The sequence below is a fragment of the Mirounga leonina genome, unplaced genomic scaffold (assembly GCF_011800145.1).
Source record: "Mirounga leonina isolate KUSES-001 unplaced genomic scaffold, KU_Mleo_1.0 Mir_175, whole genome shotgun sequence".
NCBI classification, from domain to species: Eukaryota; Metazoa; Chordata; class Mammalia; order Carnivora; family Phocidae; genus Mirounga; species Mirounga leonina.
This window is the reverse complement of record NW_023270453.1, coordinates 309,566-321,848: the sequence shown is the minus strand read 5'-3', so window position 1 is coordinate 321,848 and position 12,283 is coordinate 309,566. Positions and strand designations below refer to the sequence as shown.

General features: G+C 41.0%; 1 non-coding gene across 1 annotated transcript; it reads left to right on the top strand.

The window, feature by feature from the left end:
* The first annotated feature begins 1,066 nt into the window (after nt 1-1,066).
* LOC118022021 lies at nt 1,067-1,168 on the top strand. The gene has a single exon (XR_004682357.1). It is a non-coding gene; the product is annotated as a U6 spliceosomal RNA (small nuclear RNA).
* Nucleotides 1,169-12,283: the final 11,115 nt, after the last annotated feature.

The window sequence follows — 12,283 nt, the reverse complement described above, 5'->3', positions numbered from 1 at the left end:
ATATAATAATGGAGTGTTTAGATTACTTACATTCACTGCAATTATTGATACGATTGGCATTTTAGTATTTGTTTTCCATTGATCCCAATATACTCTTTGTTCTCTTTTTTCTTTGTTTCTTAATTTTTTTTGAAGATTGATTTATTTATTTTAGAGAGAGAGAGTGCATGCACAGGGGGAGATGCAGAGGGAGAGAGAGAGGGGAAGCAGACTCTGCTGAGTAGGGAGCCTGACGTGGGGCTTGATCTCAGAACCCTGAGATCATGACCTAAACCGAAACCAAGAGTCGGATGCTTAACAGACTGAGCCCCCCAGGCACCCCTCTTGGTTTCTTTATTCATTTGTAGGAATCTGATCTTTTCATGATTCCATTTTACCTCCACTATTGGCTTACTAGCTATATCTCCTTTAAAAATTGTTTTTAGTGGCTGCTCTAGGATTTACAGTATCTAACAAATCATAAGCAATCATAGTTTACCTTTATTTTTTAAACAGATTTTATTTTTAAGTAATCTCTACACTCAGCGATAGGGCTCAGACTTACAACCCTGAGATCAAGAATCACATGTTCCACTGACTGAGCCAGCCAGGCGCCCGCATGGTCTCCCTTTAAATAATCTTGTATCATTTCATGTGACATGTAAGAATAGTACACTTAAAACAGTATACTTTCATTTTCCTCCTCTGGTCCTTGGTGAAATTGTTGTCATACATTTTGCTTGTGCATATGTTATAAACCCCACACACTTTATTACGTTTGCTTTAAATAGTCACATATCTTCTAAAGAAATTAAGTAGGAGAAAGAATGTTTTTGTTTTTATACACATATTTACTCTCCCTGGTGTTCTTTATTCCTTTGTGTGGAATAAAATTTCCATCTGTTATAGTTTTTTTTTTTCTCCTGCCTGAAAAGTTCCTTTAAAATTCCTGCAGTCTACTAGTCACACATTCTTTGTTTTACTAGGAAAAGCCATCTCTTTCACCTTTATCTTTTTTCTTTTTCTTCCTTTGTACGGTATGCTTACATTTATAACGTTCGGGCCTGTACATTTAAAGACACATAGAGTGCTTGGTTTGGCAGCACATAGAATTGGAACGACACAGGGGCAGATTGGCATGGTCCCTGCCCAAGGATGATGTGCAAATTTAGAAGCATTCAAGTCTTTAGTACTGAATGCAGTGCACTTAAAAATAGTTAACATAGTAAATTTTATGTTATGTATGTTATACCACAGGTAAAAAAAAAATGCATAGAAAGGGGTCCTGGCTCAGTTGGTAGAGCATGAAACTCTTGATATCAGGATTTTAAGTTGGAGCCCCAGGTTGAGTGTAGAGATTATTTAAAAATAAAATCTTAAAAAAAAAAAAGAAAAAGAAAAAGGAATGGGTCTAGAAATACACATACAAAACTGTTAACATTGGCCTGCTCCTGGGAAGAGGGGTTGGGGTAAAGAACAACTTCCAGATTTTTCCTTCAATTTTTCAACTTTTCATCTGAAAATTATTTCAAATATAGAAAAATTGCATGAGTAAGAGTATTACCAAGAATATCTCTATACTGCTTACCCAGATTTATCTACTAGTAACATTTTATCTACTTACTTCATCTCTGTCTCATATATATATATGTGTGTGTGTGTGTGTGTGTATATGTATATATATGTATATATATGCAATCTGTGGAGAGATGATTTAAATCAATGCAAACACATCCTGCTCCTCATCAAAATTTCCATCTGGGTCCAGCATCTATTGATTTCTGCCAAATGGGTCTTTCCTATGATGGTTGCAAAATGGTTTGTGTTTTTTTTTTTTCAGCTCTACTACTCTGTCCTCATTGATCATTTGGCACTTAGTATTTGATTGTAAGCAGGAACTTCCCAGTTGTTTATATATTGATCATAGGTATGGACTCACAAATACCTGTTTTCAGTAATTTATAATTCACTCTTGTATTTATTATCTTCCTGCTCAGGTTGTCCTGGATTTGGCCAGTGGAGCCCCTACAAGCTGGCTCCTGCATCCCAGTGATAGGTGATACACCCCACCTCATCATGTTGAGCACTTCCTTAATATTTGGCATAAAAAGATTTTCAGGCTTTTCTTGTATCTACCTGCCCCAGTCCTGAATTTAGCCATTTCTAGGAAGAGCCTTGGTTCCTTTTAATGAGAGAAGGTATTAGAAACCAAGATCTGGGTGCGAAGTATGCTCATTATTCCCGGGGAGTCTTTGCTTCTTATACTTTTCAGTTGGATGAACAAGAAAATCAATGGATATCTATACATGTACATGAACACATACAAATATACATAGACATCTATGTGTGTACATTGATCAATACACATACATGGGAACATATACATATTTCATATATATATGAATTCATAATTTCAATTGCATTCATCATCACAGGTTTCTTCTTGCCTTCTCCTATTCTATATTTGCATGTGGCCTTTTTTTTTAAGATTATTTATTTATTTATTCATTTGACAGAGAGAGAGAGAGAGAGCACAAGTAGGCAGAGAGGCAGGCAGAGGGAGAGGGAGAAGCAGGCTCTCCATTGAGCAGGGAGCCCAATGCGGGACTCCATCCCAGGACCCTGGGATCATGACCTGAGCCGAAGGCAGATGCTTAACCGACTGAGCCACCCAGGCGCCCTGCATGTGGCTTTTTCAGTTAGAACCTTGGGTCCCCCCCAAAATACATTTACTCATTTCCTCAAAATTGCATAGTGAATCTAAAATAATTTCAGAATTGCTTCATCCTTGCCTCTATACAAAATAAACCTACTGAAAAGAGGACAGGATTTATTTGTAATTTCCTCTGTGCCCTATTACTCCATCACAAACTGAAGGTGTTACATAGTAAAATAGTCATACGTTGCTCAGATTAGTTCTTCTTTTTTTCTATTTTCCTTCTGTGTTGTTATACTATTCATATGAAATCTAAATGGGCTGCTGTGTTTCAGTTTGCTCTCCATTTTATATTCGTACAAATGGCCCTCTCCCGCCCCCGCCGCAAATCCTTACTGCCACTCTCCCCTTATAGGTAACCAGTTTCATGGTTTTCTGGTTTATCCTTCCCATCTTTCTTTTTGTAAAGGAAAATAGTCAAAGATTTTCTTTAATTTTTCCTGCTACTATGTTTTTCTTTTAACAAGCAGCTTTATTGAGGCATAATTTACATGGCATAAAATTCACCCACTTTAAGTGGCATCTAGACAAGTGTAAGTAAATTTACACAGGGGTACAACATTACCACAGTCCAGCTTTAGTTTAGAACATTGCCATCATCCCGCCAGTTTCTCTCACGCCCATTTGCAGATGGTACCCACTCCCGCCTCAGCTGCAGCAACCACTGATACATGTTCTGTCTCTGTACTTTTACCCCTTCTATAAATTTCATATCAATGGAATCACACAATACATAGTCTTAAGTGTTTGGTTCCTTTGACTTAACATCATGCTTTTGAGACTCATTTGTGTTGTGGAATGAATTAGCAGTCCTCTCCTTTTTATTGGCACATTGAATGGATGTACCACAACCTGCTTACCCATTCACCAGCTGATGGACTTTTGGAGTGTTTCCAGCTTTTTGCTTCTCATGAATAATGCTGCTAAGAACAAGTCTTTGGACAGACATGTGTTTTCATTTCTCTTGGGTAGGTACCTAGGAGTGAAATTGTTGGGTCCTATGGTAAGTGTACATTTCACTTAAGGAACTGAGGAACTGCTTTCCAAAGTGCCTTTATTATTTTACACTCCTAGCAGTGATGTATTTATATTTGTAATGTTCATTGTAAGCAAAGGTATTCTCATAAAGTGACCAGAAGTTCTTATCTTAGGTAGACCAGTTATTGCCCTTGTGGTCTTGCTCATTTTTTACTTATGCATCCCTTTCTTCATAAGGAGTTCAAAGGTAAGTCAGATTATTCCTTGTTGAATTACATGTATTCAGAATAAATGTGACATAAAAAAATCCCCAGAAAATTGTTTCCTTTTTCTTAATAGGGAATGAAATGATAGAGATGACATTATTAAGGAAAGGACACCTACCCTCAATCTTTAAAAATAAAGGTCAATTTCATCAGAAACTTGAGTTTACATTCCTTCTGAAAGGTAGGGCAGGAAGTGAGCTTAGTTTATGGAAGGAAGTACCTCTTATAAATGATAGCCACTTGGGAAATTAAAGTTAGGGTAGGGTCATTAACTACAAATTTTGAGAAATCAGAAGAGAATTCAAGAATCTAAAGATTTTTTTTTTTAATGAGAGAGAGAGAGAGAGAGAGAGCACAAGACGGGGGAGGATCAGAGGGAGAAGCAGGCTTCCCGCTGAGCAGGGAGCCTGCTTCTCCCTCTGCCTCTGTCTCTCCCCCTGCTCGTGCTCTCTCTCTTGCTTGCTCTCTCTCTCAAATAAATAAATAAAATCTTAAAAATTTTTTTAAACATGTATCCTGTGCTTTAGTGAAGTGAGGGTGTATTTGGGCAGTAAAGGGGTTTTCCTGGTACTCTTTAAAATACATCATATAGACAGGAAGTTTCTTTCTCATAGGCCCGGCCCTTATAAGGCACATACGTACATGAACTAATGGGTCCAATGTTTTTAAGTTGTTAGTTTTTAAGAAAGAGGAGGATGATCCTCAGGAGTTTGGACTCTACTGGGATAAAATGAGCAAAAATATTTTATATGCCAGGAAAATATCTATCTATCTATCTATCATCTATCTTTTATCTATCTGGTCAACTGTAGCTTTACACAGATGTACTTAACTGCTGAGTTTAATAAAGAGAAAAATTGAAGGATAAGAGTATGTTTCCAAAAGGCATGGCTGATATGTGTTAGTTGGCAAAATGTGCCTAATTATTTTGTAGTGCCTATTTTTTTTCCTTTTCTTTTCTTTTTTCTTTTTCTAAGTAGAGGGTGTGGAGCCTAACATGGGGCTGAAACTCACCACCCTGAGATCAAGACCTGAGCTGAAATCAAGAGTCAGAAGCCCAACTGCCTGAGCCACCCAGGCGCCCCTTGTAGTGCCTGTTTTTAATTGGCGTTCTGTGTAGTTCCCTCATTTCCAGAAATCACCTCGCACACACACACACAGATGAACTCCACACTGATTTTTATCATTGTTTTCCTTTTGAAAGTTTACATCTGTATCATTGCACAGCTGGAGGATATTGGAGAAATACGACAGAGGAAATATCAAGATGTTAGTATTCCTGGTTTGGTTGGGTAGTAGGTTGATTTTAGGATTGATCCCAAGGTGCTCCTGTCTAACCTGCGTTCACTCTGGACTTGGCAAATTGACTGATTATGACCAATGGCTCAGTAGTCAACAGGATACCGCTGTGGGAAAGCCGTTAACGCTGAGATGCTGGTGACTCCCACCTCTTCTCTTTGTTCTATATTTTCTATCTTCATACAAAATAATGACTTTTTTTTTTAAAGATTTTATTTATTTATTTGAGACAGAGAATGAGATAGAGCATGAGAGGGTCAGAGGGAGAAGCAGACTCCCTGCCGAGCAGGGAGCCCGATGCGGGACTCGATCCCGGGACCCCAGGATCATGACCTGAGCCGAAGGCAGTCCCTTAACCAACTGAGCCACCCAGGCGCCCCAAAATAACGACTTTTACATTTGTGACAGAATAAGTAAAACGGATCTATACTCGTAACTTAGTAGTTGTTTTAATATACACTTGACCATCCCATTGCATTCCAGTGTTTCCAGAACTTCATTCTTCGCTGGGAAATCTGGTGATGGCATTTGACTTTCCCTGCCACCCAGTGGTGTGCTAGTAACTAGTCAACAACTAGTTCTCTGAAAAGTAAAAAGCCCTAATTTGTAGCATTTGCTGATGTCCAGGGTGCAAATCTTCTCACCGTGGCTGGTTTTAAGCTAACAGCATGACTTCATTCAGTGTGGAGTGGGGAAGAGATGCATCCACCATTATAATATTCCCACCCTGCAGGTGCAATAAAGGTAAATATTGGGAGGGCATAGGTAGAAATAAAAGGTAGACAAGTTACTAGGAAATGATGAGTATTGTGTATTTCTTCTCATTGATTTTAATATAATTTACTTATTGTACATTGATATAATTTAATTTTTATAATGGTTATGTTTAACAACCAGTTTGCGGAATTCCTGCAAATGCAATAATTGGTTCTCACAAGTCAGAATGAACTGGTTCCAGCACCTTCTGTGCCTCATCCTACCACAGCTTCACCGATTTCGGGGAAGCGGAGGGAAGTGGGGAGGGAGCTGCAGGATAGGGGAGGCCCGACTCTGACTTCAGTGTGTTCATTGCAGGTTTCTTACCACATTTTGATTTTCAATCCTCAGGTTTATGGCAAACGCTGGTTATATGGTGTATGGAGACCAGCTGACAGCAACACTCTTGTTTCCTGTGACTTATTCTTTTCACTTTCAAACTCCTACTTTATACCCCTATCTAAAATGAGTCCAATCTCTAAATACCACAAACTCAGTTTTTTTTTTTAAGATTTTATTTATTTATTTGACAGAGAGAGACACAGAGAGAGAGGGAACACAAGCAGGGGGAGTGGCGGAGGGAGAAGCAGGCTTCCTGCTGAGCAGGGAGCCCGATGTGGGGCTTGATCCCAGGACCCTAAGATCATGACCTGAGCTGACGGCAGATGCTTAACGACTGAGCCACCCAGGCGCCCCAACAAAATTCTTTTTTTAAAAAAAGATTTTAATTATTTGAGACAAAGTGAGAGAGAAACACAGCATGAGCTGGGGTGGGGGATGAAAGGAGCAGAGGGAGAGGGAGAAGCAGGCTCCCCACTGAGCAGGGAGCCCAATGTGGGGCTCGATCCCAAGACCCTGGGATCATGACCTGAGCTGAAGGCAGATGCTTAACCGACTGAGCATCCAGGCGCCCCAAACTCAGTTCTATTTTCTAACATTTCTTTCTTTAAAGCAAGGGTGGGAGAACACTGGTCCTCAAGTTCTACCTCAAGTGTCTGCTCTGAGAGTAAAGTTCCCCAGGATAATTCCTTCATTTATGTTCTAGTTGTAAAAACATGTCATTGTTTAAAGGCAACATATTAAAAAGCCATTGTTGGCCGTTACTCTTTAAAGCTTATGCTCCTGATTTGTCTGAGCTTCTCTCTTGCTTTTCCCTGTGTTTGTATGTTTTTGTTCTTTGTTTTTGTTTTCTGTAACTCTGTCACCACCTGGCCTTCTAATTTTTTTTTTCTTTTCCTACTTTTTTTCTTCTTCTCTCTCTGGGTCTTCTAATGGGGACATAATATAGAACCAATGTATACATTTTTATTATTTGTTGTTTTTATTCAGTGGAATGTTATGTTCTCTTCTGGATTTAAATACTTTGTGAGTAGGATGTGTTCTCTTTCAAATAAAAAAATAACATGAATTTTATTTATGAGTCCCTTGAAGGATTTTGGGGGGAATTGCCAATTGCCTTTGAGAGGGAAAAATAGTTTTTCTACACCCATTCTGAACACTCTATTAGTTCAGCCTGAGAGAACTCCACCTAATGATAAATTCATATATGTAACAAAACATTTTAAAGAGGATACAGGAGGCTGGAACAGGGTAGTACCACATTGTGCTATCAACGTAATTTGGAACCATTTTTACCACAAATGGAACGAAACAATCTGGAGATATTGTAATAACCCGAATTCTGTTCAGCACTCAGGTTTGAACCAGCCAATGACATTTAATCTAACTTCTTGAGTAATTTGGCTCCCTGACTTGTGTGCTGGCTGAGAGCTAAAATGCATGCCCTGTACCTGTCTGAATCAGGGAGAGCTGCTCCCAGCACCTTCCACCAGAAGTGTGAGAAAGGCAGAGAAGGCGACACACTCGCAGATGCCACAAGAACAGCCAAAGTGGTGCTTATTGTTTAGACAAAGATGCTATTTTTAAAGTTTAGCCCAAAGGCAAAGTTTTGACTCTGCGAGATCAAGTAGTGTTTCATTTTGAGGAGATCTTAGTAGAATACTCTGTACACTCTCAGAATCACACTTGAGAAAATAGAAATATCCAGAAGTGAAGCCATGCAATTATTAATATCTTCTAAAACAAGACCTAATGGAAATAGTAACATCCCTCGAATCATTTAATCAATGGAGATAAAATGGAGAACTTCTTGAGGACAGAGACCAGGACTTGCTCTCTTTTGGATCCCTCCAAGTGCCTGGTTACCTACCCATGCCCTTATTTTACATGTAAAACAATTATAAAAACAATAGCCTCTGCAGGGAATCGACAGATGTTAGGGCTTGAGGTCTTAGTCCATTCAGGCTGCTATATACCAAAAATATCACATATTAGGTGGCTTATAAACAACAGAAATTTATTTCTCATAGTTCTGGAGGCTGGAAGCCCAAGATCAGGGTGCTTGCCTGGTTGGGTGAGGACCCTCTTCTGGGTTCAGACTTCTTACTGTGGCTTCACAGGGCAGAAGGGTCAGGGGAGCTCTGTGGGGTCTCTTTTTAGAGCACTAACCCCATTCATAAGAACTCCACCCTCATGACCTAAGCACCTTGCAAAGCCCCTACCTCCTAACACCATCACAAATGGGCATTAGGATTTCAACATACGAATTTCAGGGAGGACGCAAACATTCAGACTATAGCATGGCCTAATACCATCATCTCCTCCAGCCTTTAATTAAGACCTAGCTCATGGAGACTAACAAGCACTCGTATTATAAGTCACATCAACATCTGTCCTCCCCTACTTCTCCACCCCTAACGCAGGAAGACTGTCAGAGGATGAGATTCCAACCTCAGGCCGAAGTAAGGCTCCTGTCTCTTTGAAGATTTCCAGGCCCTAGAGTACCCCTGGGGAGAGGGGCCCAGGGTGGGTTTTAGTGTATGTTGGGACACTCAGGTGGACAGGAAACAGAGGGGAGTATTGGTTCTTCTCATTCATGCAGGAAGGAAGGATTTGGGGAGGACAACATAGTGACCCTTTATGTGGGTGAAACGTGGCCTATTGGATGTCAAGTTCTTCAGGGTCTTCCCCCGCATGCCTTGATGGGGCGCCGGCAGATGCCCCTTCCTTTACGGGCCAAATTGGAATTATGAGTAGGAGGAATAAATGTTTCTCCTCATGATAAAATGGGCAAGCATGGTTTTCATTTAGATCAAGGAGATTCAAGTTAGATCAAGAAACTCTTCTCTCAGTGAGAATTATTCACAATGAAAACAGTTCTCACTGAAATGCTCAAGATGTGGCTTTCAAGCAGATGCTTAATTAAAGTCAGATTTCTATATTGCTCATGCTTGTAATATAAGGAATTAAAAGGGGGCAACCGCAATGAAAAATAGGAGATTCTGGGCACATAAAACATAGAAAAGTGCAGGACAGTAATCCAACAAGATGGACAATAATTATTTTATAGTTGACCTGAGTTGAAATTTATGTTTATAAAAGAAACCAGAAACGTATAGGAAAATTAAACTTGAGCCTGTCGCTCTGGAGGAAGGTTCTATTTGGTTTCGGGGCTTTCCTTGAGAACAATGAAGTTTCACTCTTTGTCAGGGTGCTCAGGTGTGGAATGAAAATCTATCTACAGAGCCACTCGATTCGAAGCACGGATTATCCTCTCCCCACATTTCCTAGCATGCCTTGAGTCCCCATTCTTGAGCTATCCGATTCCCCTTCTCAGATGAAAACTTCTTCAAATCTCACCTGTTAGAAGAAGTTGCTTTTCCTTTTGCCAAACGATCCAAATAATTTGTGGTTCAAGGTGATTGTTCCTCCAATCGTCTAGGTGCCGAATCTTGTAGGGCACACACCATCATTCCACGGGGCTTTCTTCTGGGGAAGATTCTTTTGTGAGTCATGATACAGCTGGTATCACTTGACAAAGTGTGATGAGACTAATTAGGTGAGCTGGAAACCAATTACTTCTGAGCACAGCAGTAAGAGACAACTGAAGACGGAATGTGGTGAGCTCACGCGGTCCATCTGCTGCCGCCTGACTCATCTGTGACCCCAGGATTGCTACTTAACCACAACCAGAAGATACCATGAAAAACTCCAAGGCATGTATAATGGAGCTCATTTTCACATTAGCTTACCAGCTTCCAAATAATATTTAAAAAGGTGGGTAGCATAACTAGGGAGTGTCGACAACATTTTAGAAAATGTATAATTCATGGCACTGGGCCAGGAAAACATCAATCGTACAGGCCCGTGGGTAAATAATGAAATTATTATGTCTCATTTAGCTCCCTATCGATTTGGAAGACAGAATGTGGTTCTGAGGAAATTTATAAACCAAGGCAAGTCTTGATTTGGATTCTCAGGGAGTATGAGAAGATTCACACAACCTTTATCACTTAGCAACATATGCCGTAGACAAGTACTTTCAAACAACGGGGAATAATGGACCTGGAAAATTGTGTTTTCTTGAAAAACGTCTTCAATAGCGCGAGAGAAACACATTTTGTGATCACCGTCTGCTAATGCATATTTGTGGGACTTCTCCGTCTTGGGACGGCTCCCTGTTTTTCTTTGTGAAGCTGAGCCACCGGCGGAGGGCTGCCTAGGTATTCTATTAGCATTTACTGTAACCAGTGTGTAGAAAACACAGATGACTAAAGTCATTGCTTTTAAAGCCCTTTTCACAATTGAATTTCCTGTGGAGAGGCAATATCCCAGGAGCATAATAGATTTTCCTCCTTGTTCCATTTACACAGACACTTCCACAGCTAACTAATCAGTTGCAATTCTAATCTATATTTCTGATTTGCTTACATGCATCATGCAGACTGGCAATCTTTTGAATTTAAATGCGACTTAAAATAAAATAAAATAAAATAAACCACAAGCAAGTAACACGGAATTGTTAACAGTAGGAACCTTGTTTACATTCCACATTCTGAAAATATTTTGTTCAGCTGGCTAGGGCAACCACATGGTTGAGACAGACTGGGTGACAATTGGGTTTACTGCCTGGCTGGAACCAGGATGGAGAAAGGGATGGCGTGTGATGTGGCTGTCTGTCACCTCAAACCCAGAGAAAGAACACATTTTCAGCACACATGCAATCCGTGCTTTAACAGATCTCTGATAATCCTTGCCAGATCATCATGCGCGCCTGGCCCTGGGCCAGAACAATATGCCAGTCTTTTTGAATCTTTAGATAATAACCATCTCTTCCTTTCTGTGGTCATCAGCGGATGCTACTTCTTTCATAAGACTCTCTCAGAGCCCATTTGTTCTTCAACTCCTTTGTTCCCTCCTATTTTCTGGGATTATCCCAGAATACATTCATATTTCTCCTTTCCACCTGCATTTGAAGGTCTATTGAGAGGCTTCTGCCTTCTCTCATCCCACCGCCTCACTTAACAATAGCTCCTGAACAGTGGACTCAAGGGCAAGGGCATTGGAAACACAAAGATACTCTCTTTAACATGGGCTCTGTTTCTGCAGAGAGAACATCTCACTGGACGGACCTGGGCTGGGGGCGGCACACAATTGTTTGGTTTAGGAAAGGAGAAGGGAGGCAGGGCGAGGGGGAGAGATGAGGATGGCATTCAGAAGGGAAGAATCGGATTTAATAAACCGTTTTTTTTCTTTCTTATTAAGTAGGCTCCATGCCCAACCTGGGGCTCCAACTCACCACCCTCAGATCGAGAGTCCCATGCTCTATGGACTGAGCCAGCCAGGCGCCCCTCATGAGCCTTTTCTAATAGCAGTTACTCCGTCAATGATTTCATTCTGTCTGTTAGAAATATATAGCTCACCTGAGGAGAACTAAAGGCAGATGTTCTTTAGAGACCTAAGGAAGCTGTCACAGGTTTGTTTGTTTGTTTGTTTGTTTTTTCCCCTTTGCAAAACAAAGCTCCTTAAGGACGTTGGCATCCTGAGAGCGCAGGGATTGCAGGAGCCACAACAGGGAGCATTGAGAGGACTGGGAGGCGAGGGTAGGGAGGCTGTGGGAGCACTCAGCCTCTACTCTCAGCCTCCTGTATGTCCATCCTTAAAGAAGAGAATTTCCAGGAGCCGCTGTGAGAATCAACTGAAACTATTCCAGATTCTGTCCGGAGGCATTTCTCCAGTTTTCTGCCCTCGCCGAGACCTGGCATCCTCGCTAGCCTCTTCTGGCTCTCCCTTGCAGGAGCTGTCCTCAGCCTCCAGTCTGCGGTCTACGCCCGGTCAGCGGGGCTTGGACGGTACCGCCCTTTTCCTATCTGGAGGCCTGCTCTCCACATGCAGGGGGGTGGCATGCAAAGCTCCAGTGGGCTCGGGCTTTCTGCTCTGGGCTCTGAGA